General features: G+C 40.9%; 1 protein-coding gene across 12 annotated transcripts in view; it reads left to right on the forward strand.

The window, feature by feature from the left end:
- Window positions 1-27195, forward strand: part of IKZF1 (IKAROS family zinc finger 1) — a 111577-nt gene that overhangs the window by 57858 nt on the left and 26524 nt on the right. The window lies entirely within an intron of this gene.

The raw sequence follows: 27195 nt of genomic DNA on the forward strand, positions 1-27195 counted from the left end.
GTGAGTGTAAAGATCATCTGCTACATCAATAGGGACATGCCACTGAACAGACAATTTTAAAACATTCCTTTTAATAAACTGATCACTTAACTAGTGCTTTTTTTTTTTTCCTCAATCTGTAGCTCTTTTGACAAAATCTTGCCTGTATTGCTTGTTTATCAGCTCAGTACAATGAGTTAATGAGTACACGGTACAGCGACTACAAAGTAACTAACCCTACAAAACACTCCAACCTTGATAAAAATCGCAATATTTTTAAAACTGCCTTGTCCACAACTGAATAAACACACAAGATTTTGGTTACATTGAGCAAACTTCACATCACAGGTATAGATAATCAGCAGAGCTGAAATTTACATTTTCTTCTTCCAGTAGTTCACATATATATCATTATAAACACATACGAAAAGTTACTGTAATAAACGATTCTAGAATTGAAGGAGATCATTTTACCTTTGGTGTCCTAAAATAAGTTCAATCCATTGTTCTTATTTGTTTCACTTTGCACACTCAGCAATAAAAAAGATTTTCCTTGTCCTTCAATATTTTTTTCTACAGCCATTTTCTCTAGCTCTTTGATATAGAAGCGTACATCTTGTAGTGATGTAGTGAGATATTGATATAGTCAACAGCTATATGACAAAACAGAAATACTATGACAATTCATAGTATTCTGTTTTACGAATAATCTTAACTGTAGGTTTCAACTGCAACACTTGTCATGTTCATCTTTTCTATAAAGCTATGTATACTTTCATCTCTTCTGCTCCATTTTCTAGCTCTAACCTGACTTTTTTAAAAGGATATACTGAAAAAAATATGTTCTCTTACTTAAAAAAAATAGATCAAATGTATTATGATCTGTATGATTTCTATGCACATTCTGGATCATTGTCAAATCAGTTTATTAGGGAAAAAGGAATGCTTTGAGAGGGTTGTTTGGCCTGTGCAATCGCATATATCAGGGAAATATCTTTTTATGCTGGCAGTGGTATAGCAATGCAGGCAGGCTTAGTGTTCCATCCATTGTTGCCATCTCTAAGTCCTCAGTTCAGTTTCTCATCTCTGTTTATCGCAAAACTTAGATAGAAGAGAAAGTTCTGAAAATGTAGTTTGAAAAGTGGTGTCTAGGAAGAGGACACACACTGATACTACATACATCTTATAGCTGGAAGATAGGTGGTGGCCTCTGATATAACGAACAGGCAATGCACATGAGCAGATATGGACAGACAACAATTTTCTTTTGTATGAATTTTCTAATTTCCCATTTGCTTCTGTCTTGAAAAGGGAGTCCCCTGTGCATGCTGTATTTCAACATATGATTGAACACATTCCATTTGTTCTGCTGCACCTTGAAAGACAGTCTCCCCTAACTACATGCACTGAGGAATGTTAATTTGAGTCCAGTCTTTATCAAAGAGGACCACTAGAATCTGGAGCACATTTTGTACATGTAGTGCTATAGACGTAACACTGGAAATTGCAATATTCTTAAATGTAAAGAGTAACTACCTCATCTTATTAAAGTTCAGTGAGAAATCTGTTGTTAATATGTTCAAATGACTGTTTGCTTACCAGATTTATAGTAAATCTTCATAAAACCTTTAACGTTATTTTCAAAAGCTTATTATTTTTTTCATCAGTTTAGCATTTTAAAGGTCAAAGATCAGAGGAAATAAAGTGTTGTTTTGTTTGTTTGTTTGTTTGTTTTTAAAGAAAGATAGGCTTTAGCTCCTCTCTTTCTTCTTCCAGCTCTAGACTAACAATTGAACTGGGTGTTGTAGACCTGATAAAGAGAACTATCGGAAACATCTTTCCCCTCTGCGTGAAGGTGTAGTAGACTTCATAAATTAAGATACTGAATTCACCTGACAGATTTTCATGGGGAGCCTTCAGTTTTTGGCAGTCTCAATTAAAATGATCAGAGAGGACACCAGTTTCAAAGGGAGGTGTTGAGATGATCATGAAATGTATGCTTGCAGTTGTGTGAGCTCAAGATGTGTGTTGAAAAGATCATTTGTGGAACTAAGTCAGCAGCTTTTAGTAATACCCCTCAGAAGCACAACAAAGCAGAAGCATATTAAAAAAAGTATTCAGGCCACTGCTACCTCTCTTCATCTCCTTCATTAGTTTGCTATCCTTTTAATGTTGTAAATCCCAGAATACTGTTATGTGTTGAGCAGCTTCCTCTTGCAAATTTTATTTCTGCTGCTCTATCCACTAAACCTTCATTCTTTCTTGCCATCTTCTCCACCCTAGATTTCCTTCTCAGACTTATCATTCTGTGATTCTGTGTTTATCTGGATGCTATAGAGCCACGTGCTCTATGCTTAAGTGTAGATTCACTTGTTCTAGAAAATACAGTAACATTTTCAGAAATGCAACAGTTAGATTTTTAAGGCACACACACAAAAAAAGACTCCCTTTTACCATCTGTGTTGGTCTATGATGCTCCTTAATACCTCTTGTACTTCTGAGCTATTTAGAAATACACATCCAACTGAAATTCTACTCCATTACAAATTATTTCTTTGTAGCTTATTTTAGATGAGCAGCTGTATTTCTGTGTTAACCTTAATGCAGAAGCTGATGTGAAATATCTTCTGATGATTTCTACTGCCTCTGTTCAAGTTTCAGGTTAAATGTTGCGTGCATCTTTTGTGGATAATCAGGACTGAACATCCTGTGTGTAGTAGATGGTTTCAATTTAGGACTATTTCAGCTTGGGGACTGTATCCTAATTCAAGCCATCTGTGGGAAGCTAATAAGTCAGTGAGCTGTTACTCAGACCCTGTTTAATGCATAAAAAGCTACTTGTTGCAGTGGTTATGCTTGTCTGAGAGGGTAACCTGTTTATCTATAACTGCCCATACCATATCTAGCCATTGATGGATAAAAAAGAAAAAGCCATTTCACAGTTTCACTGGACTTAGAAAGTAGCTGTGGGCTCAGAAGATCAACATTTCTGCTCTGGCAGCTGCCTGATGCTGAAGGTGACCATTTAGAATTCCAGTGCATAACTCATGGGTTTCTTCTACAAAAAGTGATCATATCTTAGTTACAAATTACAGCATGGACCTGGAATGCACAGTATGTATAGATAGTCCTCTTTTTGAGAGGAGGTAGTGGGGACGGTTCATCTCACAAAATGGAGTTTAAACTGTTGAATAATGGACAGAGATACCCAATGCTGCAAGCCAAGGTAGTCCTGGACATCAGTGCATGACAGAGTAGATTAATATGAAATTAGAAACACTAGCACGGGGAGATAAGTTAAAAGGGAAGAGCCTTCTGACACTTAACTCCCCTAGAGCTAGCATCATTGGGAACATGGCATTGTTGTTACATCTTGTGGTTTTCCCTCTTGCCATGGGCATTTAGACGTGAGAGCCTGTACCAGTAGCTAGTTACTGGTGCAGGCAAGTGTCCTTGCTCTGAGCTGCTTTACTTCCTTAAAAGGAGCTCAAGCATTTGAGAGCAAGGACATAAGCACTTCAAAGGGCCACCAGACCAACCACAACAGTTTGCCATTACATCAATATATTGCAACCTATACTGAGCTGGGTGGAGGCAGAGTAGAAGGAAAGGCTGAAGACAGAGGGGAGAAAGGAGAAAAGCCAAAAGGGGAAGTGCCCCACCCCACCTTGCAAAATTGGTCCCACTGTTTTAGACAGGTCCACCTTGCAGATCTTCTTGAGCTTTGGTAGGATAGGGAAACGGGCTGAGGAAAAGACTGCCAGAGCAAAGAGGCTTTGGGCACCCTCCTGTGAGAGCTTGCCGGCTATGAGGGTAATATGTTGTGCATAAGCAATAAAATACCTGTGTGACATGTATGTGCATGGACATACAGTTATTCAGAGAACTAACAGAACCTGGAGAGCTGTGTAATGTGCTTTGCTTGCTCAGATTTTCAGATGTACATCTTTGTTGCTCAAAAGTATCAAAGTCTTTAGGAGCTGATTAGACTTTGTAAATAACTGCTGATAAATCCTCACCTAATGTAGTTCTGCCAGCCCTGAGATGGAGTGAAAACTGGCTTCAGTATATTTTGGGGAGCTTTAAGAACAGTATTTAGAGTACTCCACTCTCCACAATGAAACAAGGCTCCTCAGTCTGACTGAGGAGACTTCTGAAGGAATTGAAAAACTTGCAACTGAAGTATTTTAGGAACTTTTAGAAATAGAGAAGTTAGGAATCTCCCTTCTTGTTTGGTCTGAAGCTCCCATTTCTAGCTCCAAAGTGCTAGTCCCCATTATGGACTGGATATTGTGTGCTCTAAGACCCTGTCATTATGGGTTACCTGGTTTTGAGTGGGGGATATTTTTGTCAGGATTATTTTTTATGCAGAACTCTTCTGGGAGTTTGTGTAGAGGAGGATAGGATAGTGTAGTGGGAGAAGGCAAAAACAGATTTCATAAATGCCCTTCTATATTTTCTGTGTGATATACGGTACATGCCAATCTACAAAGATATGTTTTGTTGTGCGTAGCCTGAACTACAAAAGTGGGATGCAGAATGTGGGATATATAGGACCACTGAAAAGCCACACTGCCAGACCCAAGCTCTGCTAGAGGTAATAATTTACATATAAACATTTCTAGAGGTGCACTGACCAACACTGCCTGTACTGTTGCTTGTGGTTGTTGTGTCCAAAGTGCAGAACCCAGCACTTGGACTTATCATAGAACCATAGAATCAATCAGGTTGGAAAAGAGTCTTGTTGAACTTCATCCCATTGGCCTGAGCCCAGTATCCAGCTTATCCAGATCCCTCTGCAGGACCTTCCTACCTCCAGGCAGATCAACACTTCCTACCAGGAATAGAATTGCTTCTAAAAATTTCTGGATTTTTTTTTTTGCAAGGAGTTCTTCCACTCCTCATCCATTTGGTAGAAGCATGACTTCTGTTGCTGCTGTGTAGCAAAATAATGTTGCAGGGGATTATTAAGCTATTAATGTATTTTTCCTTATTTCTCCGGAGCTGTGTAGTTTGTGGAGTTGCAGCCAATTCCATCAGTGCCTGCTGGGTGCTGCTGTGGTTTCGGGGGGGTACATCAGTGCCAAAGGCAGGGAAAGCTCTGCAAGTTTTATTTCTTTGCGGTTGAGAAAGCAGCAAGTGTTTGAACTGAAGACATGCAGAATGTTTAGCTGTGTGGCTTTTAAGTACGGATACTGGGCCTGCTGATCTAATCTGCAGTTAGAGGAAGTTGTCTTTATCTGAACAGAAGAGATGTGCCTCAGAGATAAGCCCCTTTCTAGCTCAGGAGTTAAAATTATCTAGCAGGATCTCAGCCGTGGCTGCAGCACAATTCAAAAATGCACGGCTTTGGCTGGAAGTGGGACAATATTTTAAGCTGAGGACTTCTTTAAATGCACCTTGCCAATCCTCAGGCTATTTTAGGGGAATGACTGCATCAAGAGTTTGGACAGATCTCCCAACACCACTATCTTCTGTTTGCTGTTTGGTGCAGGCTTGTTTTTTGTCTTGAGCAACTTCACATACAACCTGAGTGCTCTTCAGGAGCATACTCTGAGTGAGAAGGTTAATGGCTGGGCTGAGTACAGCATGAGGGCCACCTACCCCACAGAGACAGCATTTTGATTTTGTTCAGACTCTCCTCACGTTCCTATAACTTCATCTTCAGCTCCCCAGGCTCTGTTCCACGGCATAATGTGCAAATACAGTGGCTTCAGCACCGCAATAGAGATGTTACCATGGGTTTCCCCAGTGTAGAACAAGCTCTTTTGTGGAGTAAGCTCATTTTTAGAGCTGTAATCCTAAAGCCAGGAACAAACATCCCTTATCAAAGCAGGGCAGAGGTTTGTCCTTGAACCATTCTCATTAAGCTCACTGGGCAAGTCTTCATGTGTGAAGCCTTGTAAGTTGGTATCTCCAGGAGAAAATATTGCCACATGTGCAGTCTGTAGGAATTCCATAGCTCACGCTCAGCATGTCATTTATGGTGAAGAAGGGTGATGACCACAACAAGTTATTAACAAGTGAAAGTGAAGCAACTGGGACCCCAGGCCTTTGGCTTCCAGAGGCAGATAATTCGGAATTATTTTGCCTCATCAAACTGCTTCTATTAGTAAGTGAGCCAGCCCAACAGCAGCCCAAAAGTAGCCTGCAGCATACAGTCTGGGACACTTTCTGCTGCTCCCACCCTCCCAAACAGGTGATTTTTGCATTGTAAAGATGCACGTGCAAGGAGTACATATCCTAATAAAGTAATCCATCTGTAGTCTGTTTCTTTTTCCTTGTTTTTTACAAGTTTTAAGGTAAGAGTTGTACCTAATTTTTCTGTTCGTTGCAATTTTGGGATACATTTTTCAGAAGCATTTAGGTGCCTTAAGTTATAGGCATAGGAGATCCCAAGAAGGTATCTAATCTGTCCTTTTACTGTCAGTAATAGCAACACCATAGACACCAAAGCAGGAGTAATTCCTGCTCCTTTCATTTTGACTGTAGTGTTTCAGAATCTGTAAATAAAAATGGAATTAAGAATCCCATTGAAGATTTGTAGAGAATTAGTAAGTAGCAAAGATAACACAAAATTACTTGAAATTGAAAACCAAAACAGGGTTGTTCCAAAAATAAAATTTAAGGTCCATGATTTTGCTCTTTGGTTTTCACCATCCGTTTCATCCATTTCCCCTGTTTCTCCTCCCCCAGAGACAGTCCAAAAGCATCTAGTATGGGAAGTGAGGTAAATAGAGCAAAGGTGGAGAAATAGAGCAGAATGAATTGACTTGCACCCTCCCAAGCCACATATCGCACATATCAGAGTCTTATTTAAAAAAAAAAAAAAAAAAAGAGAGAGATCCAGTAGTCACTGTGCTGCAGAGCAAGGAGAACTTCCACATAAACCATTTGTTTTTACCCTGGAAATGTTACTTCTGAGGAAGTAGCTCTTACCAGAGTTGTCAGTAACTTGTGGATTGTTTTATGGAACAATATAAGAACTTGCCTGGTTACTGACCCCTCCTTTTGAAAAAGAAAAAAAAAATGGGGAATTGCTAATTCCTTTGTATAACAGAGTATCTGCACATGATTTTACCCTCCCTGCTGATTAAGTAATGCAACAGAAATGTGTAGTGCAATGGAAAGGCGGGTTTTAGCTAAAGTTGGTGACACTTTCAGCTGTGTTGCAATTAATAGAAGGGGAAATATTCATTCTCCATATTTCATCATTTAAAAGCATCCTGTATTGGTAAGAAGCTGTGATCGGCCAACATCCTCACCATGGATTTGAACTTCCCAAATCTTTGGTGGTTTTAGTGCTGTGTTTTTCTCTAAACCGAGAGCTTTGTGTTGTGATTTTTAATGATGGCTTCAAGGGTCTTTTTTTGAAGGGAGATCACTACTGTGAACAGTCCATTACATGGACTGAGATACTGAGCCTATTTTTTCCTGCTGTGAATATGTGTCGCAACGCTCGGAAGTGGTGGCCGTGGTTGGTGTTGAAGTGGGATGGTTTTACTAGCACTGAAATGGTTTCTGCTAGCTAGGGAACTCTGCCATTTCTGCCCCTCATGCTGCATCTATGCTTTGGAGCTGTCTTTCCAGTTCTTTCCATATGAGAGCTTATTTTTGAGGAGAACACACACGCGTCAAGAATTCACCACAATAAACTAATTCGCCTCCTTGTGAGGTCAGTGAGTTGGACTGAGAGTTGCTGCTTGCTTTTTGTGCCAAGAGTCACATACAGAAAGAAACACCTATGTAGAAAGCGTTGAATTATTCACAATCCCTTCCAATCCCAACCCCCAGCTGTCTGTATTCACAATACGGGCTGTTAATTTCACTATTTCTTCTGAGCAAACCACCTGGCTAGTCCCTCTGCTTCCCCACTCCTTATCCTGCTGGTATGGAAATGCAGAGCTCTGTGCATGGCTGGAGCCGTGAGCAAGGAGCTGAGAATATCCCTTCAACATAAACATAATTTTACCACAGAGGCACCTTCCTTTTTGAAACACGGTTACTCAGTTTTCCTTCCAGAATCCAAACGCTTTTGTAACACTTCACACTGCTGAAAGCTGGAGGGGAGGCAGGGGAGCCCCGTGGGCCAGCCGGCTGTGGGACTCTGTGTACTGCAGGTGTGGACCTACAGCAATTTATCTAGAAGTCGAATAGGAACTAGTCTTTTCCTGCCCATTTGTCCACATAATGGCAAGTAGAAATAAAAATGAGAAATGATAATGTGCTAGCAGAAGACTTCAGTGGCCTTGGAGCCTAACACGTGTAAAAGACAAGGAATGAATAATGGTAATGAGACATTACCTCTGGTAGCAACACATTTGTTTAATCTTACCATTACATTACTAGCAGATCCTAGTAAAATTGGTATCCTATCATGGGCTTATTGTGGTGTTAAGTGGATTTTTTTCTCCCTACAAAACAGTCTCGAGAAGTCTCATATTGTTTGTTCTGTAATTACACATTAATGAGTCTGTACATTTGCTGCATACTGTAACCACTGCTAATAAGCTCTTCTCCTCTGGGCTGTGAAAGAGACTGATTTATACAATACACAATTTAGCCCTTTGAGTTAAAGAGCCAATGCAAAAATATTTTTCATTCCTACAACTTTTTGTAATTCATTGCTTCTCTCTAATACTCCCATTGAAGTTTGAAACAACTGTGCATTTTCCAGCCAAAGGGAGTCATTTATTCCACTTTCTCCTTTTGACGTGTGTAAGCACATACGCAAACACACATGTACATACAAAGCTATAACGTAGGTCTGCACACATAAAATTATATGCTTGCAAAACTGAATTTCTCTGTGTGTACGTGAGTGGGTAAAAGGCTGAAGGAAGGTACATGTACACAGAAGAGCACTGCTCTTGAAAGCTGAGCTTTTCATTCTTTTAAGGCAGAAAGAAAAGACCCTTCAGACATGCAATCTGCAAAATAAATGCATGTAACAAAAATGTTTTTTTCAAACCTAAAAGGGGAAAATGTTAGTTCCTGCTAACTTGTCTGTATCCCTATAAGTAATCTAAGTGTAAATTCCATTTGGGAAGTGGGAAGTGGGCAGTGGCTGAGGAAGATACATTTGTACCCATTGTGGCTTCTGCAGTCTCTGTGGACCCTTGGAACCTCTGTGTAATAGAGGTGAAAGTTATAATTCTACAAGGGCTACCAAGAACTTAAAGAAGAAAAGAAGTGTTACGTAAAGGAGAGGGAGACCCAGGCTCTATTCCTCATCATAGAGGTGGTGCCCAGCAGAGCTGGTGCACAATGTAGCCTAGCCCAGTGCGGATGGCATGGAGGAGGTGGTGTTTACTTTTCCTGTGCAGAGTAAAGATTCATGGGCTCCTGGGGCTGTCTCCTTGCAGCACGCAATGTATGGTGGTGAGAGGATGGCAGCCACCTCCAACATTGAAGCTCCCAAGGAGACACACAGTGGAAAGTGACCAAAGGCTGCAGAGGCCTGGGAGAGACTTTCCTGTAGGTAATGCTTGCCCCCCTACATAGAGAGAGGTCACCTCTTCTCTGAGTAGAGGCCAAGTAGCCTCTCTTAGGAAAAGGCAAAACAGAGGTTCCTGTCCCCAACAGTGCTGTGATCATAAACTCCCTCAAGCTCTGTGAGCTCTCCTGGTGCAAACAGAGATTGTCCAGTTATCTTTGTTGGGCTTCAGTTTAAGCGCTGCTCATTCACTCATTCAGATATTTTATTCAATTTATTTCCTATAGCATCAGTCACACAAATTCTGTAATGGAGAGTAAGGACTAGGTGTATTAAATGCTTTCTTCAGATGATTCTTCTATAGTTCTATTCTAAATGTGGCATTGTACAAATGTAGCATTGTAATGATGCTTTGGGAGAAGTCTGGTCCTCAGAACAGAGGGATAGGTTACTAATATGTTGAAATAATCACATGGAAAAAGCAGATATAATATCTTTTATCTCTTATTTGAGATACGGTTTTCCACTAAAAGCTGTTGCGTGCCTAACTTGTAGATCTTTCAGTAGCTGACTGAGCAAATGAGTACAAAGGCACAATTAAAAGAACTGCAACAGATATGGTGATGGACCCTTCTGTACACCCATTACAGAAAGCAACAGAGGTTGATACATGGGAAATCTTCTTATTCATGTCTTGAGGAGTGACAGCTAAGTGCAATGTATGACCCTTACAAAGGCAAGGCTTGTTGAGCAAAATGCAGTCTCCAGCCTTCCTGTGTTTGCTGTTCAAAGTTTTTTTTTTCACCCTTCTTTTTTACCTTCGATGAGAGAGAGCAAAGATAGTTATATTACTTGCATACTTCCTGAGAACACAGTGATCCCCACATTCTGGGCTGTGGGTTGTGTTTTTCACATTCAGGCCTAGGATGAGTTGATCAGATAGCAATGTGGAGCTCTAGCAAATAGCACATTTGCATCAGCAGAAACAAATTTCACAAGACTTGCTGGGAAGGTTAGTCTCAGCATGCCACTGTCCTGCACTGCTAACAGCCACTGCACATTCATCCGATAAAAAAACGACAACAGAAAATGAAACTTTCAACGTTCTCTTCTACAGACACTTGAGAAGCACGTTAACCTGAAGGTGTGAGCCCACAACCTTTTGCTGCAACAGTGCCTTTCAGTAAAAGGAATTTGAGGTGTTGGATGAGCCAGACTTTGTCCTGGTGTCCAGGAGAGCTCTCAGCACTGATGAGAGAAGTGAGAACTCTGAGGTCTGACAATTTCTGGGAATCCACAGCCAGCCACTGGGATACTGCAATAACATGGATTTGAGCACCTTAGAAAGTACTCAGAAGTACTCAGCCATTACAACTTTGGCTTTTTGTGTTGGATAAGGCAGCAGCTTCTTTCCTCGAGATGCTCTCTTCCAGATGAACAAAGCATCATTGGTCTGTCTGATATTTTTGTCTCTCTTCTGACCATCTTACCAGTTAATGGTCAGCATTTTAAAGGCAAAGTCTGACACTTGCCTGGCAGTGGCCTGGCTTAGCCTGTATGATCCACTACAGCAAGTTGTATTTTCAGATTAGATGTGTTCACAGATGGCGGAATTTGCAAGATTTAATTTGATTTCCAGACCTCACACTGTATTCTACAGAGCAGAGCAATGGCCCAGATATTAAAGTTTACTTTAGCTAATAAGAAATAACAGCTTTCTATAAAGTTGCTTTGCATTTTAGGAGGAAATGTTTGCACCTTTTCCATTTGTCTTACTCTTAATTCAGCCACACAGTTTGGGTGTTAGCCTGATATTTAGGTGCAGTATTAATCCTGGACTGAATAGTACTGATGCACTCTCTAGCTTGGTAGCAACAAGTAGTTTCAATATGGTATTTCATGGGATAGGTGGAGGTTTCCTAATTGTAGTACCACACCAGGTGACTTTTCACATGCATAAGCAGCCTAGGATTTTATTGACACTGAACATGGGAATGAACTTAGAGATACAGTTTAGGGAGAAACCAGTCGCTGTGTGAGTAGTCCTTTCAAAATGATCAATTTCTGTGTAAAGTAAGAGTATGATTTTGATACTTAACGGTTCTCAGATCTTGAGTTCAGTATTCCCTCAAACACATAAACAGACTCATATATATACATATATTTAGACACAGAATTAGAACTTCAGAGTTTTGCCTGTCTAAAAATCATCCCCATTTAACATCCTAATAGGCTCTATCATTGACCAATAAATATGACTGTTTAATGTCATATTTAATGACATGAAAGCAGAAAACTTGTAACACATTCTTAGAATCCTTTCTGTTTGGTAAAGATGGGTGCTTTTTTGCAATATTTGGAAAGTGTTTGAAGCAGAAACTGAGCATATTTTAAAAAGAGACAAAAAGAGGCCTCCAAGGGCACTTATACTGCTTAGGACATGAGACCAAGATTGGAGAGGAAGTTTGACAAAATTTTGTCTGCTAGACACTTTCAAATATTCCATAAATGCTGAGAGAGCAGGAAAATGTCAAAACTTATAGTCTAAAAAGATCACAAACACTTATGGGAAGCCAAATTTTGATCCCTATGCCTGATTTGTATAAGCAAGAGTGGAATTACAGTCAAACACTGATGTGACAGGACAGTGAGTGAGGATGGGTAGAGGGAGGTAAATCTTTAGTGTTTGCTCAAGCTGTCTTTCCTTGCAAGAGTTCAAATCTATGTCCTTGTCCTGGCTTTTCTTTTTGCTGAGATACTTCTGAAAGTCTTTTGAATTACAAAATACTCGAGTAATTTGGTTTTGTAGAGATTTCACAGCTCATGATTGAACGTATATGAGAAGCTCTACAGTTCTGAACAAGAGATGACACAGTTCTCAGTATTTAGTCATGTTCTACAATAAAGGTACAAGCTTAGCCGCTCTCGTTTCCTTTTTCAGGCCACTCATAGCTTCTGCCATGCTGATAGTAGTGTAGCAGGAATTTTTAAAATGTTTTGGATATTTTAAACAGCTTACACTTTTTTTTCTTGACATAGTTACCTCTGTGACTTTTACTTCTCTCTCTCTAACATGGGAACAGGCTGGCTGAGGAAACTTAAAGTTCCTTTCTTTCTCTTGTGTTAATAGCCTGTGGAAGAAAACGTCTCCTTTTTGACCTGGAGCAATCCCAGATAAGGGAGAGCTGGTTGAGGGTTCCAAGCACTTGATCTCCAGTGTTTTATGGGTGTGGAGTTTACTTGGAGGGAAGATAAAAACCCTTCTACTTGTGTACAATTCTGTGGGACATTTCTCAGATTATGTGTGGCATTTTCATCAACACCTAAGTGATTGCAGCTACCACTGCTGTCTGCCCCATGCTTCCCAGTTGCCTCCTATGGGACACATGCCAGGAAGGTGACCACAGTATGGCCAGATTCCATCTTCATATATTGGGACACGTGTAAGGCATGCACTCTGATACAGTAATCATTCTGATAGTAGCAAAACTTTTGAGTTTCCCCATTAAAAAAAAAAAAAAAAAAAGTCTTATTCCTATTAAAAAAAGTATTGAAAGATATACAGTAGGGAAGTAAAGGCACGTATGCCTTTCCCATGGCCACACAGGAAGTCTGTGGCTGAGCTGGGAATTAAACCTAGATTTCCCAAGTCTGAATCCAGTGCCCTCTCCCTGTTTGATGCCATAAAGTTTGGCTCATTATCAAACACTCTGTATGTTGAAGGGGAAGGCAGCTGTTTGTGAAGAAGAAAATTATTAAAATAAAAGTACTGTTTATACTTGGTGAGAAACTGAGAATAGTTCTGGACCAAGTATTGCCTATTTCTAATGCTATTTAGTGTTCTCTTTTTTCCAAGTTTACATCAGCATAAAAATCCCCTCATGGTATTGCTCCTTAATCAAGCAAACTACTCATGTCTTTCCTTATGGCTAGGACTGCAGTAGAGACCAATGCTTAGTTGTTTCCTGCTGTCCTGATTTAACAGTTAGTAGCATTATGACTGTCTTGACAGGAAAATAATGTTTCTGCTTCTTGCACTTGCCATTTCTCGTCCAAAATCAAATTTGATCCCTTTACTGTGGAGAACATCCAGAGCTAAGTTCTCTCTTACAATACTCTTTTGACTTTTTGACAGAGCATTGTTTCTTGAATAGCTGCATGACTGATTTTTGTCTTTGGAAATGTTCTCTGCAGGTGTCTGATAGGGGGTTGCAGTGTGGTGGGGGTCAGCCTCTTCTCCCAGTTAACAGTGATAGAATAAGACGTAATGGCCTTAAGTTGCATCAGGGAAGATTCAGGTTGGATGTTAGGAGAAATTTCTTCTCAGCAAGAGTGGTGAGGCATTGGCACAGGCTACCCAGAGAAGTGGTGGAGTCACTGTCCCTGGAGGTGTTTAAAGAAAGGGCAGAAAAAGTACTTAGGGACATGGATTAGTGGGCAATATTGGTGGTAGGTGGACAGTTGGACTGTCCACCACTGTTGGACAGATGACCTTACAGGTCTTTTTTAACCTTAATGATTCTACAATTCTAAGAGGGGCTCCACTGAAGTTAAAACCAGACTAGAACCAGAAAACCCAGGAGCATTCAGGTCATGGCCCTCGCACCCAAATTATACACCAGATCTTTTCTGTAACAGATAAGGTGGGTAAAACCCACACAGTGGTCATACATCTCTCAGATACAAGGGCTGCTCTGAAAGTAATGCCTCCTATTTTATGATGTTGGCACAATGCCAGAGACAGATGTTGGTGGGATATCAGTAGAGGTTGAACCTTCCTTTATATTTTGTTGCTGAGTGACAAGTGGCAGCAGAGGGGCAGTATGAAGAATGGCGTCTGACTTAGAAGTGTGTATGGAACAAAATTGTGTCATTGAATTCCTCCATGTGAAAAGAAATGGCATCCATTGACGTTCATTGATGCTTGCTGAACATTTATGGAGACGAAATAGTGGATGTGAGCACAGTGTGGTGGTGGGTGGTGTGTTTCAGCAGAGCGATGACAGCGATGTGAAAGACAAGTCACATTCTGGACAGCTGTCACAGCACAAAATGAACAGTATCTCGATCAGCTCATCCACACCAATTGGCAGGTTATGACCAGCGACTTGCGTGTGGAGCTGAATATCAGCTTCAGTATTGGAAATGACAGTGGCAATGTTGGAATGTAGCAGTTTGTGCCAGGCAGGTCCCATGAATGTGCACACAAGAATAGAAAGAACACCATATGCAAGTTTATTAGGACCTTTTGAACAAATATAAGGCAGAAGGTGAAAGTTTCCTGGACCACATCATTAATGATGATTAGTCATGGTGTCACCACTATAAGCAGGAGTCAAAATGACAGTCCACGGAATAACATGTGAATTCTCCATCAAAAAAAAGTTGAAAAGACAGCCCTCAGTTGTCATAGCATCTGTGAAACAGTAGGTCACCTCTGCTGTGATGATGCAGATTTTTACAAGAGTGACATGCACACTCTTGTTCATTGCTGGTGAAAATGCATAGCTAATATTGGTGACTATATTGAAAAATAGTGTTTTGTAGCTGCAAATTCACTCTATCGAATAGTTTTACTGAGCTCTTTGTTGTAATTTCCATGAAAATAAATAGGGTGCGTTACTGCTGTTATGACCTACGTATATGTACATGGACATGTATGCACAGAATCAGCGTTTATTTGTTTGTGAATAGTACAGCTTGATCACCCTGCCATTTCTAGAGAAGCATTTATAGAATCATAAAATGGCTTGGAATGGAGGAGATCTCAAAGATTATCTAGCTCCAACTCCCTACTGTGGGCAGGACTGCCACCCACCAGCTCAGCTACCCAGGGTCCCCTTGAGCACCTCCAGGGATGGGGCACCACAGCTTCTATGGGCAGCTGTGCCAGGGCCTCACCACCCTTTGTGAAAAACTTCCCTCTGACATCTAATCTAAATATCCCCTCCTTTAGTTTAAAACCATTTCCCCTTGTCCTGTCACTATCTACTCATGTAAAAAGTTGATTTCCCTCCTGTTTATAATCTCCCTTTTCTGCAGTACATATGATACTTGACTGTGAGCTAGAATTATTGCTATATCGGTAAGGAAGCACAAGAGCACTTAGAGTTGCAGGATGGGAAATGCAGTGCAGCTCTCCAACAGTCACAAGGTCTAAGAGAATGCTGCAGTTCATCAGAAGCTAATTTCTTCATACACAGGTAAATTTCTCTCTTCTCTTTCCCACATGTTCCAAAATATATTAACTTTAGCTGAAGAACTCAATAGTGATTGAGTGGTCCAGAACATATTTTCTATTTTACAGATAAACAGTAGGGAAAATATCAGAGCCTGCTGGTGCTTGCTGTGCAAGAGTGTTTCAAAGAAAGTGAAGCCTCACTAATACCCATTTCTTATCACCTCCTGACAGCCTCCTTTGTGGGGGAATAGCCACAAATGGTTTCAAACCAGCTCTTCCAACAGGGTAGTTTTCACACAGTGATGAACAAATAATTATACCGCAGTACACCTTTGTGTAACACTCCTGTCTTCATTTACATACAGGATTTCACCACTATCTTCCTGAAAAACTACAACATTCAGTTAGCCACCAGATAAGATAAGACTGGAGCTCAACTCAAAAAGTCTGCATAATTCTAGGGGCTGTGATATTTATAGAGGGTCATTTTACAAGTTTTACTTTTTACTCATCCCTGTATCAGATTAATTCTTACAAAAAGTCCCTGAGATAGGGGGAGTGCAAAAGGCTCAGTCATATGCTGTTCTTTAATAGATTCACATTCTGCTTTGTATCTCTTTTGCCTACAAATAGAGAAGAGAAAATTCTTCATGTGAATTTTAAATGCTTTCTGCTCCAGCCAAGTTTCATTCTGAATTAGCAGGACGGAACAGTACATGATCTCAGGGAAGGACTTCCTAAGCTGTCTGCTCCATCCCCTGACAATCAGGCAGGATTGCCTTGTTAGGCAATCTCTATTCTTCTTTAGCTAATTTCCTTCAGTACTCTTCCACCACTCTGCTCTTGGCAAAGAAAACCATTGCCTAATTGAGCACTCTCACCGTAAGGTGAGGAATCTTGAGGTCTTTCCTTTGTGTTTGATTTCCCTCTTTTCTTCCTCAGAACGATACCTATTTTTGTCCATCTTCTTAATATGAAGATGAGAAGCAGAGTGGTAGGTTCAGCTTTGATGAAGAGAGGCTGCCTGCACAGTAGTACAGTTCAGTAAATACCTTAAAGTAGGTGGGAAGGGGAGTACAGGCTAAGTAAATGAAAGTTGGAAAGGAGTAATCTGGGAGATTGTTTTAGGGGCAGAAAAGGCTGAATCTGTGTATGTTTTGTTTGTTGTATTTTTTTCTTCTAAGCCACCAAGTATAATTCCTGGTCTGTGCTTCCCTTTCTGTCACTTCTCCATAATTCTTAGCATTTCAGTTGGGCTGCTCTCTCTCGGCTGCTTCCTCTTTTCCTGCTTTCCTATATTTCATTATTTGCACTTCTTCCTCTTCAAGGCCTTTTACAACAGAGCGAGGAGGATGTGGAAACCCGGTTACAATATGACACACAAACTGCAGTGTCACAACTGCAGCTATTGAGTTTCACCTCCAGGAGTGTGCAGAAGCAGGTCCAAGTGGAGAGGGAGCGGGGTGGAGGGGCTGGCTGAGAGAAAAAGGGGAAAGATTTATAAATAGGGAAGAGAAATGACAAAGTCATGAGGCTTCTGGCCCAGGAACTTGAGAGAATGTCTTTCCACAAAGTTTAAGATTATCCCAAACTGAACAACCACCATTTCCTTGAATGCAGTGAAAGATGGCAGCCTGTTTAAAGGTGCCCCGTGATACTACTGCAACAGAGAGAAAGCCCTGACATGTTCCTGAACTTGAATGTGGAGGAAGGCAATGAAGCTGAACAGACCTGTAGGCCTTATGGCGCATTGCTCTTTCACAACAACAACAAAGCAACAGAACACCCCTGAAAAAAAATTTTTGGTAGCTCTGTGCCTGTGTGTTAAATAATGATTTGAAAGATGCTATGGGTGAGAACAAGGAGGTGATGCAGCTTTCTTGAGATTTCAACAGCTGAAAAAGCGCTCCCTCAGACTTCACTACAACTACTTGTAGGGCACCCATTACTTAGAGGTACACATTTCTTTTCTTTTTCTGGAGTTTTCTAGAAACCTTTCTGCTTGGTTGATCTAAATTTACACCATAGCAACTGGTATAGAACTTGGTCCAAACTTCTAGGCTGTGACAGATGCTAAGGAGATAAACAACTGTGGGTCGGGAGGAAATGGGTAATATGTCCAGACTGCTCTGAGTGTTTGTGGAAGGAGTTAGAGGAACAGCAGATAGAGGTTTCCTGTTAAGCCGGACAAGGAGGAAGCTGTGATGTTTCTCAGCTATGGCTGCGATTGGACTCAAGTTCAACAGCATTCTTAGTGTGGGTTTCTTTTTTCTCTACTCATCCTGGGAAGCTCAGGTTGTGTTAAAAGTCTAAACACCACTGTAAATCAAGGAGACTTGAACTCCCAAATAATTCAAATAATTCAAAATTACTTTCCTCGGCTGCACAGTTGCTTGTGTTCTGAGGGTGCTGTGGTGGAACATGCATTTGGAAGTCTCCCTCTGCTGCAGTAAAGCAATGCCTGCACCAGCTCTGGAGCTTTGAAACCAGAATAAGTCAATATTCTTTTTGCTAACTACCTCTCCACTCATCAGTTTACAAGTCATGGCAAAGATTTTGTGAGAGGCTAAAACATACCTGCCTGAACATGCTTGCTGAACAGAGAATTGACCTGGTTTTCAGATGCCCAAAATTTAGATACAAAACTTGGAAACAGTGGTCTGATTTCTCAATTATCAGTGTTTTTCAGGCTGATCTGTGTTTTCTGATCGTCTAGTTTTGTTAGTGCCTCCAGTTGGAGAGCCACAAAACATTAGATGCTTTCTGTAAAAATCTCTCATTGATAGACAGTTGTTTAAAAAAAAAAAAAAGAAGAAGAAGAAAAGAAAAAGGTTAAAAAAAAAAAAAAAAGTTGTATTGAAATGAGTGGAAGAATTTAGAAAAATTCAGTCAATGTTTGAATGATGTTTAAAACATCTTGGATTACTTGGTACTACAGCCAGAAATTACGGCCTTGATGAAAGAATTTCTGTGATCTGAGTTATGTAGGTTTCACTTGATCATAATAGTCAGCCTGGGGCAATTTATGACAGTGGGCTCAAGAGTAGTGCTATTGAAGACCCTTTAATTCAACAACTATTATTTTGCAAGCTTTGAACCCTTGTAACCCTCAGAGCTCTGCCAGAAACATGTTGGCTTAGATGCTTTGCTGATCTATCCATGTGAAGAAAACGGTTGCATTTTGATGTAAGATACTGATACTCAGTATGGTGTTTGCAACTGTTTGAAGATTGTGATCTTGACTGTGTTTCCAGTGAGTTTCAAATTTCAAATTGCTCATTCAAGAAAGTGGTAAATAATCTTAAAACACTGTTTTACATTCACCAGCCTTAAGAACTGCTAAAGGTTTTAGGAAGCTGGACCTCAGTGGCTAACCATATTGGCCTTTCTCATTTGGAGGCATAACAGCTGCACCGGAAGTCCAATTAGCTTCAGTTGGGAGCATTCTTCTGCAGCATGGCTACCTTCTGATCTTGGAGACATCTTTCAGAACATTAACTGGGACTCCTAAGCTCAGAAGTTCCAAATCACCACTGTGGTGCGCTTAGAGATGAGAGCTAGGAAGTTGCCACAAGGTTGACCACTTTGAGTGTCATCTCCTTCCTGAACTATTTTTAGAGAAGAATGGCCTTACTAAAATAAGCCTCCTCATGGTTTGTATGGGATCTCTGAAATTAGAAAAGATTCTCTTGTTTTTACCTTCTATGAACATCAATCACCATATCTTCACCACTAATGTCTTCAGTGGAATTATATATGCTTTGCACGAAAAGTTATGGCCACCTGCATCCAAGTGCTCTACTTGCGAGACTTCATTCTGATCTCTTTTGCATTTGTGTAACAGAATTTAAAAGGAGGAAAGGCAGTTCCAGATGTAATATCTTTCACATACATAAAATTCTTTAGCCTGAACTTCTGTCATCAGCTTTTTTCACTTCGCTCTGAGAAACTGGGATTTTTGGAATAATCTGTTCTTCCTTTTGAGGAAAAGAATGTGAATGAAATTAAGTTTTTTCTCTTAACACTGTATTCAAAGACCCAAGGAAACAGTATACGTTGCAATTGTTGGATGCCTCACAAAGAGGAAAATTATGTCAAGGGTAACTTATCAGAGTACTAATATAGTTAAGAATGGATTCTGTTCAGGGAAGGCAAAGAGAGTTTGTTTTTCCTAAGGTAAAAACAATGAAAATGCAGATAGGAAAACTGGCCAAGGAAGTAAGGAAAGACAAGTCCTTCAGAACTTTGGACTGAACAGACTTGTTCCGCAGACTTCCAGACTAATCCAGATCTTTCAGTTCTTGAGAGTCTCCCAGCATCATTGGGAGTTCCCTGCCAGCCAGCATGAAGACTGATTGCCTAGGAGGAGCTCTAGATCCTTTGGCAAAGCACTGACTGTAATATATGATGAGTAGGAATTAATTTTGTCTTATATTTTTCTTCTCAAGACCAATCTGGTATACCCATATTCAGAAAATTTCCTTAGAATTTTTGTAGAACTATTTAAGCTTTTTCTCCAGATGTAGACTAGGATTTCCTTTCAGTGGACTGTTGAGCACACTGTGATCAGGTATGCAGCTGTTTACATTGCAAAACCTTCTGGCAATATTTCTGCAACACAAAAAGAAAAAACTTCAGTAGTGTCAAATAAATACTTCTAGAAAAATAACTGAGCACTCAGAAGTAGTATGGCTAAAGCAAACTACCTCAGGATTACCTTCTTAGTACAGTCCTGAGAGAAATCATCTAACTTATTACTGCAGTGTGAAGACTGCATTTGATCTTCTTTAATCCAGAACCAACTTCCAACATCCTTGGTTGTTTTCTTCACTGTCCAGTGGAGAGAATTGGCTCTGGAATTTGTTTTGACAGTAGGCCATTCAATAAAATTGGTATGAAATATTCCCTCTTAAGTGTTGAAATAGCAAGATTTCTCTCCATTTCAACCTCTGACCTCTTATTGAAAGAGCAGGCTGACAAAGCACAGCATTGGGCCAGCACCCAGAGGCACCTCCCCAAACCTAAACACAGCTGCTTAATCTAATTTTAGATCTACTAACCCTTTTGCAGCTGGGGAACTATTGACATTTGTGTCAGATAGCACTGAAAGCATCATCACGGTAGCTAAACAGTCCCCAGTAAAAGTCCCTGTGTGTGTCTCACTGACTGAGAAGGCGTAGTGTAAACGTGCAAAAGGGAGGACTCACAAGGCCAAATCCTGAATCAGTGAGTATGTGTACTACTCAGGGACAAAATGAAAGATGTCTATGTAGTCCACTGAGTTGGAGCATGAAAAGGGGAAGGTTTGCGAGGGCTAGTTTTGCATGAAGGGCAAGGCAATTTTAGGAGCTCTGAAGCAATATGCAAACTGTTCTCCTTTCCCACCCCTGTGTCCTCCCTGTACCACAATGACAAGTCTGGGAGCTGTGTCCTCCCCTTCCTCCCACAGACCAAGGACAACTCCTAAGCACTAGCTCTTCTGCAGAGCAGTGACCACCATCTTCATCTGGTACAGATCTGACCGATGTCCTGTGTACATGTTCAGATTTCACAATTTTCTCTTGTTCAGTTAGGCTTAAAATTCCCTCTCTAGCTGGTGTTCACATCATTTGTATGTACCTGATCCCATTAAGCCTGTAGTTACATGCTTCACCATCTGTATTTCTGCATTTGCTAAGCCCTTTGCTTTGGCTAGCAATGCCCATACTGTCCCCTGGTTTGTAGCACAGTAAGGACAGCTTCCAGTGATGTCCATATGGATTCTTGCAAGACAATACTTGTCTTTCTCATCTGTAAGGAGTGTCTTTGGTGTCCCTGTCGAATCTTGTCTTAGTCATTCCTCTTCTCCAAAACAGACTGTTTTGCAGATACACATTCTGCATGAACTTCAAGGAGCCTTTGTGATCACAAAGCTCTTGTTTTCACCTTGTCCCAGACTGCCATGTATGATTTCCTTTAGCTAGAATTTCATTGCATTAGTTGAAGAAAGGTAATCACCTATGAATTTCACCCAAATATGCCTTGTGGAAATATTAGAGAAGAGGGATACCTTACCGATGTTGGGTTATGGAATGTATGAGACTATTTCTCTTGGACAACTGTTGCTTTGATGGGAAGAGTGTAAAGTGCAATGTTTATGGAATTTCTGTAGGATGCAGCTTCACCAATAACAAACTTAGCATGTAAACATTCCAGATATACCTCTGTGAGCCAGAAATATTTTCATATGTTTGGAGTATTTTAACCTCACTGTTATTTGAGGTTATTTTGCTTTTTAAAAACTTCTTGTTAAATGCCCTTTTGGTACTTCCTCATCCTAATGCCCACATAAAAAAATCAGATGAGAAAAAGTTGAGGGTGACAAGCTCTGTTCTTACTACAGGTGGTCAGCAAACCTTTCCCTTCAGTGTTTTCCCTTCAGTTCATTCCCAGCTTACATACATTTCATAACAGAAAAGTATCAAGAAGGGCTGTTACCACCAAGCCTGTAGCAGTTTCCTTAGCTTCTCTGCCATGTGGCCAGTGAAGGACACAACACTCTTTATAGAGGAAGCATGGGTTACATGCAGAACTTGGGAAATAGGTTCAGTATGTCTCCTAGGTGCTACAAGATATGGTTTAGTAGCTTAGTGGACAGTAACGGTGACTGGAGGTTGGTTGGACTAGATGATCTTGTAGGTCCTTTCCAATGTTATGATTCTATGATTCTGTGATTCTTGATAATGCTCTTTCTCTCTCCTTCAAAACTTTGTTTCATTGGCAATTCAGATGAACATCAAGCAGCCGGGTAGTTACTATTTCTTTGAAAAAAACCCATGAGCCCAGTACAAGATGTACCAACAAGTAGCATGATAAAGACTAACTATAAACACAAACTAGATCAGGCTCTTGGATGGTTTCCTGCTGAAACACCAACCCACTGCCAAAAGCCTCAGTCATGTGAATAGATTTCAGGATCATTGCCTGACTCTGTCTGTAACCTATCCATCTTCACTGGTACATTAAAGGATTCCTATGGCTTCATGGGAGCTTACTGTGAGTCTGCACAGTGGAGCTAGAGTCCTTATTTTCATACGAAGAGAGGAAACATTTTGCTAGTTACTTGTTTGTTTGGTTGCCTTCCCTGCAGCCTGATCTCGGTGCAGCTCCAGAAAGCTGTGTTGATGCACTTTGCTCCCTGCAGCATGCTGCTGAAGACAAGGCATGCAGGCAGGCACTGGGGCTTGCACCTCAGGTGCCCACAGTTGGGTGGCAGTGGGACGAAACAGTGGTGGAGGATGATGAGAAGGGTGGAGAACCTTGTGCTGGTTGTACCACCAGAGATAGCTTATCCGAGGACGCCTGTCTTTCTGAAATAATATCCATTTGATTGGAAGCCAAAATTAGAGTGGGGCAAAATTGGCTGCCAAGGGCTGATTGGCACTTGTTGTCAAAGGTGGGGCAGTTCCAACCCTACAGGGACAATCTTCTTATCCAGTGTACCCAGTCTGCTGTACCTACAGTGCCTATGTGGGTCAGGCTGTTACACATCTTTCTGTAATTTTTGTGTCCTTTTAGCAATCCAGCTGAGAGCTTCTAATTAAAAAGCTGTCACTTTTATCTGCCACTCCTTCTTTGCCACAATGCAGCCTGCAGTATAGAACTTAGGACTCTCAAGTGAAGTGATAAGGTGCCTGCTCTATATCGGGCCTTCCTCACCAGCCTCAGACTCACCTCCCCAGTGTTTGTGCTCAGTGTCTTGTAACACAGTGAGTGTTGGCTCCTTTCCTAAACAAAACCCCGTGTAACAGTTTGTGCAACATGGGCTGCATACGGCCTATTTTATTTACTAATTATTTTTGCCCATAGCAACTAAGTCTCATCATAAGTTCTAGTCTTTCAGGCAGTTCTGAGCTGACCTCTAACTTCCAGCATTTTGCACATGCTGATACCACAAATGCCTGACAAACTGGGCAGTGCAGTGCTATATGTAGAAAAGATTGGGCAAAACAGTCATGTCTAACATGCTTTGTCATGTTGTATCTTCTGAATTTTATTTGCTAAGGGCTTAGATCATCGCATATCTCATTGATTGCTCTGTCCAGGCCTTTTGTTGGCTTTTATCTTTTTTACAGTTATGTGATTCTAAGATACTATTAATGGAAACACAAGTTAAGGAATCTATCTCTGCTGCTGGTAAGTCTTTCCAGTCAAAAATGAATCCTTAAATATTCTGTGAACAAACAATCTCTTGCGTGCCTTGTATTCCTGAGAATGACATCCTCCACCTGCAGTACTTGTCTGTCGTCAGAATAGAACTGATATCACAGTTAATGAGAAGGACATGAAAAGAAAAGGGGAAAGTATGGTTTCCAGGTCACAGCCATGAGTGAGGGTTTGATGCACAGAACAGAGTACCGGTTCTGCCTTATCAAAGAAGTAGCAGGTAGAGTTGCTTGCAACACTCTGTTTTATCTGGATCTTGCACTTATGTAAACAGGAAGAGATCCTGGCTGCTTTTGTTGACAGCCTCATGTGTTGGGGTGGTTTATTTCAGTCTTTTTCATCTTGTTCTACCTTTGTAGTAATGTTATATATATAATTCGCTAACACAGATGATGTTAAAGGCTCTCTCCTTCTCACCATAATACTCTCAATCCACTGCTTAAATGAATCAAATATTGTTGCAGCCTCATCTGTCTACTGCTTGAATAGCTGTGTTGTCTGCACTCAAAACTCTTGCTGGACTTTAAAGCTACTGTTAATCATCAACATCAACAAAATGCTTCTGACTTGTCTTGGAATAACAAATAAGCCATGCAAACAAAAACCTGCATGCACTCAAATTATTTGAAACAACTTCAAGAGGAATTTTTTTTGCTATTGGTTGCTAAGTATGAGCAAGAATTTGCATGGAGTAATGTCACGACCAAAAATTAGATTATTGTGTTTACTTTCAAATATGAGCTAAGGGACATCTCTTTAAGACATGTATATGCCACGTGATGCAGTTAAGTACCTTCGCTGCAATAAAAGGTGTACTCAAATCCCATTAAAAATCAATGGGATTTAGGTACTTCTGGCCTTCAAATTCCCCAGCAAATTCCTCAGCTTCTGCCTGAAGATCTCCCGCTCTTGCTAAATTGCACACCTCCACTAATCTCTTACACAAAAAGGTGCTTTGAGAAATAACTGCAAAGAAGAGCTAAAAAAAAAAAAAAAAAAAAAAAAAATAGGGCCACAAAGATGATCTGGGGGACTGGAGCACCTCCCCTATGAGGACAAGCTGAGGGAGCTGGGCTTGTTCAGCTTGGAGAAAAGAAGGCTGCGGGGTGACCTCATTGCAGCATTTCAATACCTAAAGGGAGCCTTCAGAGGGGAGGGGAATCAACTCTTTGAAAGGGTAGATAACAGCAGGACGAGGGAAGATGGTTTTAAGTTGAGCGAGGGGAGATTTAGGTTGGACGTCAGGGGGAAATTCTTTACAGAGAGAGTGGTGAGGTGCTGGAACAGGCTGCCCAGAGAGGTTGTGGATGCCCCGTCCCTGGAAGTGTTCAAGGTCAGATTGGATGGGGCCCTGGGCAGCCTGGTCTAGTATTAAATCAGGAGATTGGTGGCCCTGCGTGTGGCAGGGGGGTTGGAGATTCATGATCCTTGAGGTCCCTTCCAGCCCTGGCCATTCTGTGATTCTGTGATTCATTATGATCTGTTTTTCTCTCTTACTCCCTAAATACTTTGACAGCCAGGTCTTATTATATATCTTCCAGCAAAGAAGATTATGAGTTGAGGTATGAAGTTCCCTTTCAAATGAGATTTTAGCCCAGGCACTCAAAACTATGCTAGTACCAAAGTTTCACAAAACTTTGAAAGGCATTTACATGTGGGAGGGAGCCCATGTGGAGCTGAAGACAAATCACTCATCCTACACATGCTTTTTCCCCTCCTGCCTACTCTTCTTTAAAAGAGTCCTTTAAAAGCTGTTCCTTCAAAACTTCCTGTTTCCAAGGAAGTCCATTTGGTATCTCCTTTCTCCCCACTAACAAACTCTTTCACTCATTGCGAAGCAACTGCCTTCCCTCTTGGCATTGTTCAGTTCTTTCCAGGGAAGTGTGACTCAGGCCCTCATCCCTCTTCACGCCTTTCTGGGTGTCCCAGCCTGAGTGCCTTGCTGAGCCAACTACAGTGCCCTTCCCAAGGAAACTGGTGCTTGGATCTGAAACGACAGAAAAAATCGTACTATCACCCCTCTTCACTTTGATATGTCAGTTCTTTTTTTGTCCAAATACTTTTGCTTAAGCCACCTTTTGTCATGGCAAACACTCTTCATGACATCAATTTCAAAAATCCAGAGTGAAGCTCTCATTAGACATCAGATAGCACAAGAAACCCACAGGGTGCCTTGCTTTTGGTTGAATTTTCCACAGTATGGGTAGGCCAACAGGGAAGTGAGGGCAGAGCTGCCAGTACAGTGACACTGATACACTCTATATTCCTTGCACACAAAAAAAGGGCTTGGTTTAGACATCCCCAAATTGCACCAGTACGAAGACAGTACTGGTGTACAGAGAGGGTACAGAGTAAAACACAGAGCTTTATAAGGTGGTCTCCAACAGAACTGAAGGCAATTAATAAGTAAAGCTTTGATGATGTTAGAAGAGCCAATGAAAAACTGTTAGAATGAATTATTGTACAGGTAACTAATGACCTGTATGCACGTGTATAAGGACATGAATTTACCAGACACTATTTCTACAAAGACTGTATTGAGTAACTGTTTGAGAAACCTGTGCAAATGTAATGTTCTTAATCAGTGCATCTGAAAAGTCTGATTCCCAGCTAGTTGTGCCCCAGGAGTGATTTTGCCCACTATAGCAAAAGAGGGACAGAACATTCCTTACAAAAGAAATAGAACATTTTATTGTTTTACTTTTTTTAGTCTAAGTCTCCAGCCTTTTTTTTTTTTTCCCCCTATTTTTCAGTCAGACTCAACAAAAATCCTGGGTATTTCTGCTGGAGTGGTTCTCTTCCCTGTGCCTTCTCCTGCATCAGCGGAGCTTTTTACAATAACTTTCTTTTGAAAAACAGGCCTGAAAAATGTGCTAAATCTGAGCATGAAGAGGTTTTGTTCGCTAACTAGACCTATAAAATCTTTGTGAGAAGCCAGGAGTAGGAATGTGGCCTCACCATGTGTTGGCTCTTGTCCCCGAAGTGAGCATCCCACCCAAAGCAAGCCCTCAGTGAGCAGTGCTGCAGGGACATCCTGGGTGCCAGCTCTGCTTTATGCAGAGCTGCATTGCTCAGGGGAGCTGTGCTACTCCAAGACACACTGCTGCAGGGCTTTAGTGAAGTTTGTGGAGATCGGTATCTCTGCCACTGCTTACAGAAAGTAATGAACTGTATCATTGCCACTATCAACGTACTCCAAGCCATGTTAATTTGCTCTTGGCAACTCATAACATGCGCATTATAGTGTGCTTGTGCAGATGCTTTTGTGTAGATACGTTCTGAAGACTGGCATCGGAAATGCAAAAAAATGTGCCAGTACACAACTGTATGTATAATCCAACTCTCTGTTCTTCCATTATATAAGTTCATCAGACTTGCAAAGAAAACAATGCAA

Source organism: Phasianus colchicus, chromosome 3 (genome assembly GCF_987193195.1).
Source record: "Phasianus colchicus chromosome 3, bPhaCol1.hap1.1, whole genome shotgun sequence".
NCBI lineage: Eukaryota > Metazoa > Chordata > Aves > Galliformes > Phasianidae > Phasianus > Phasianus colchicus.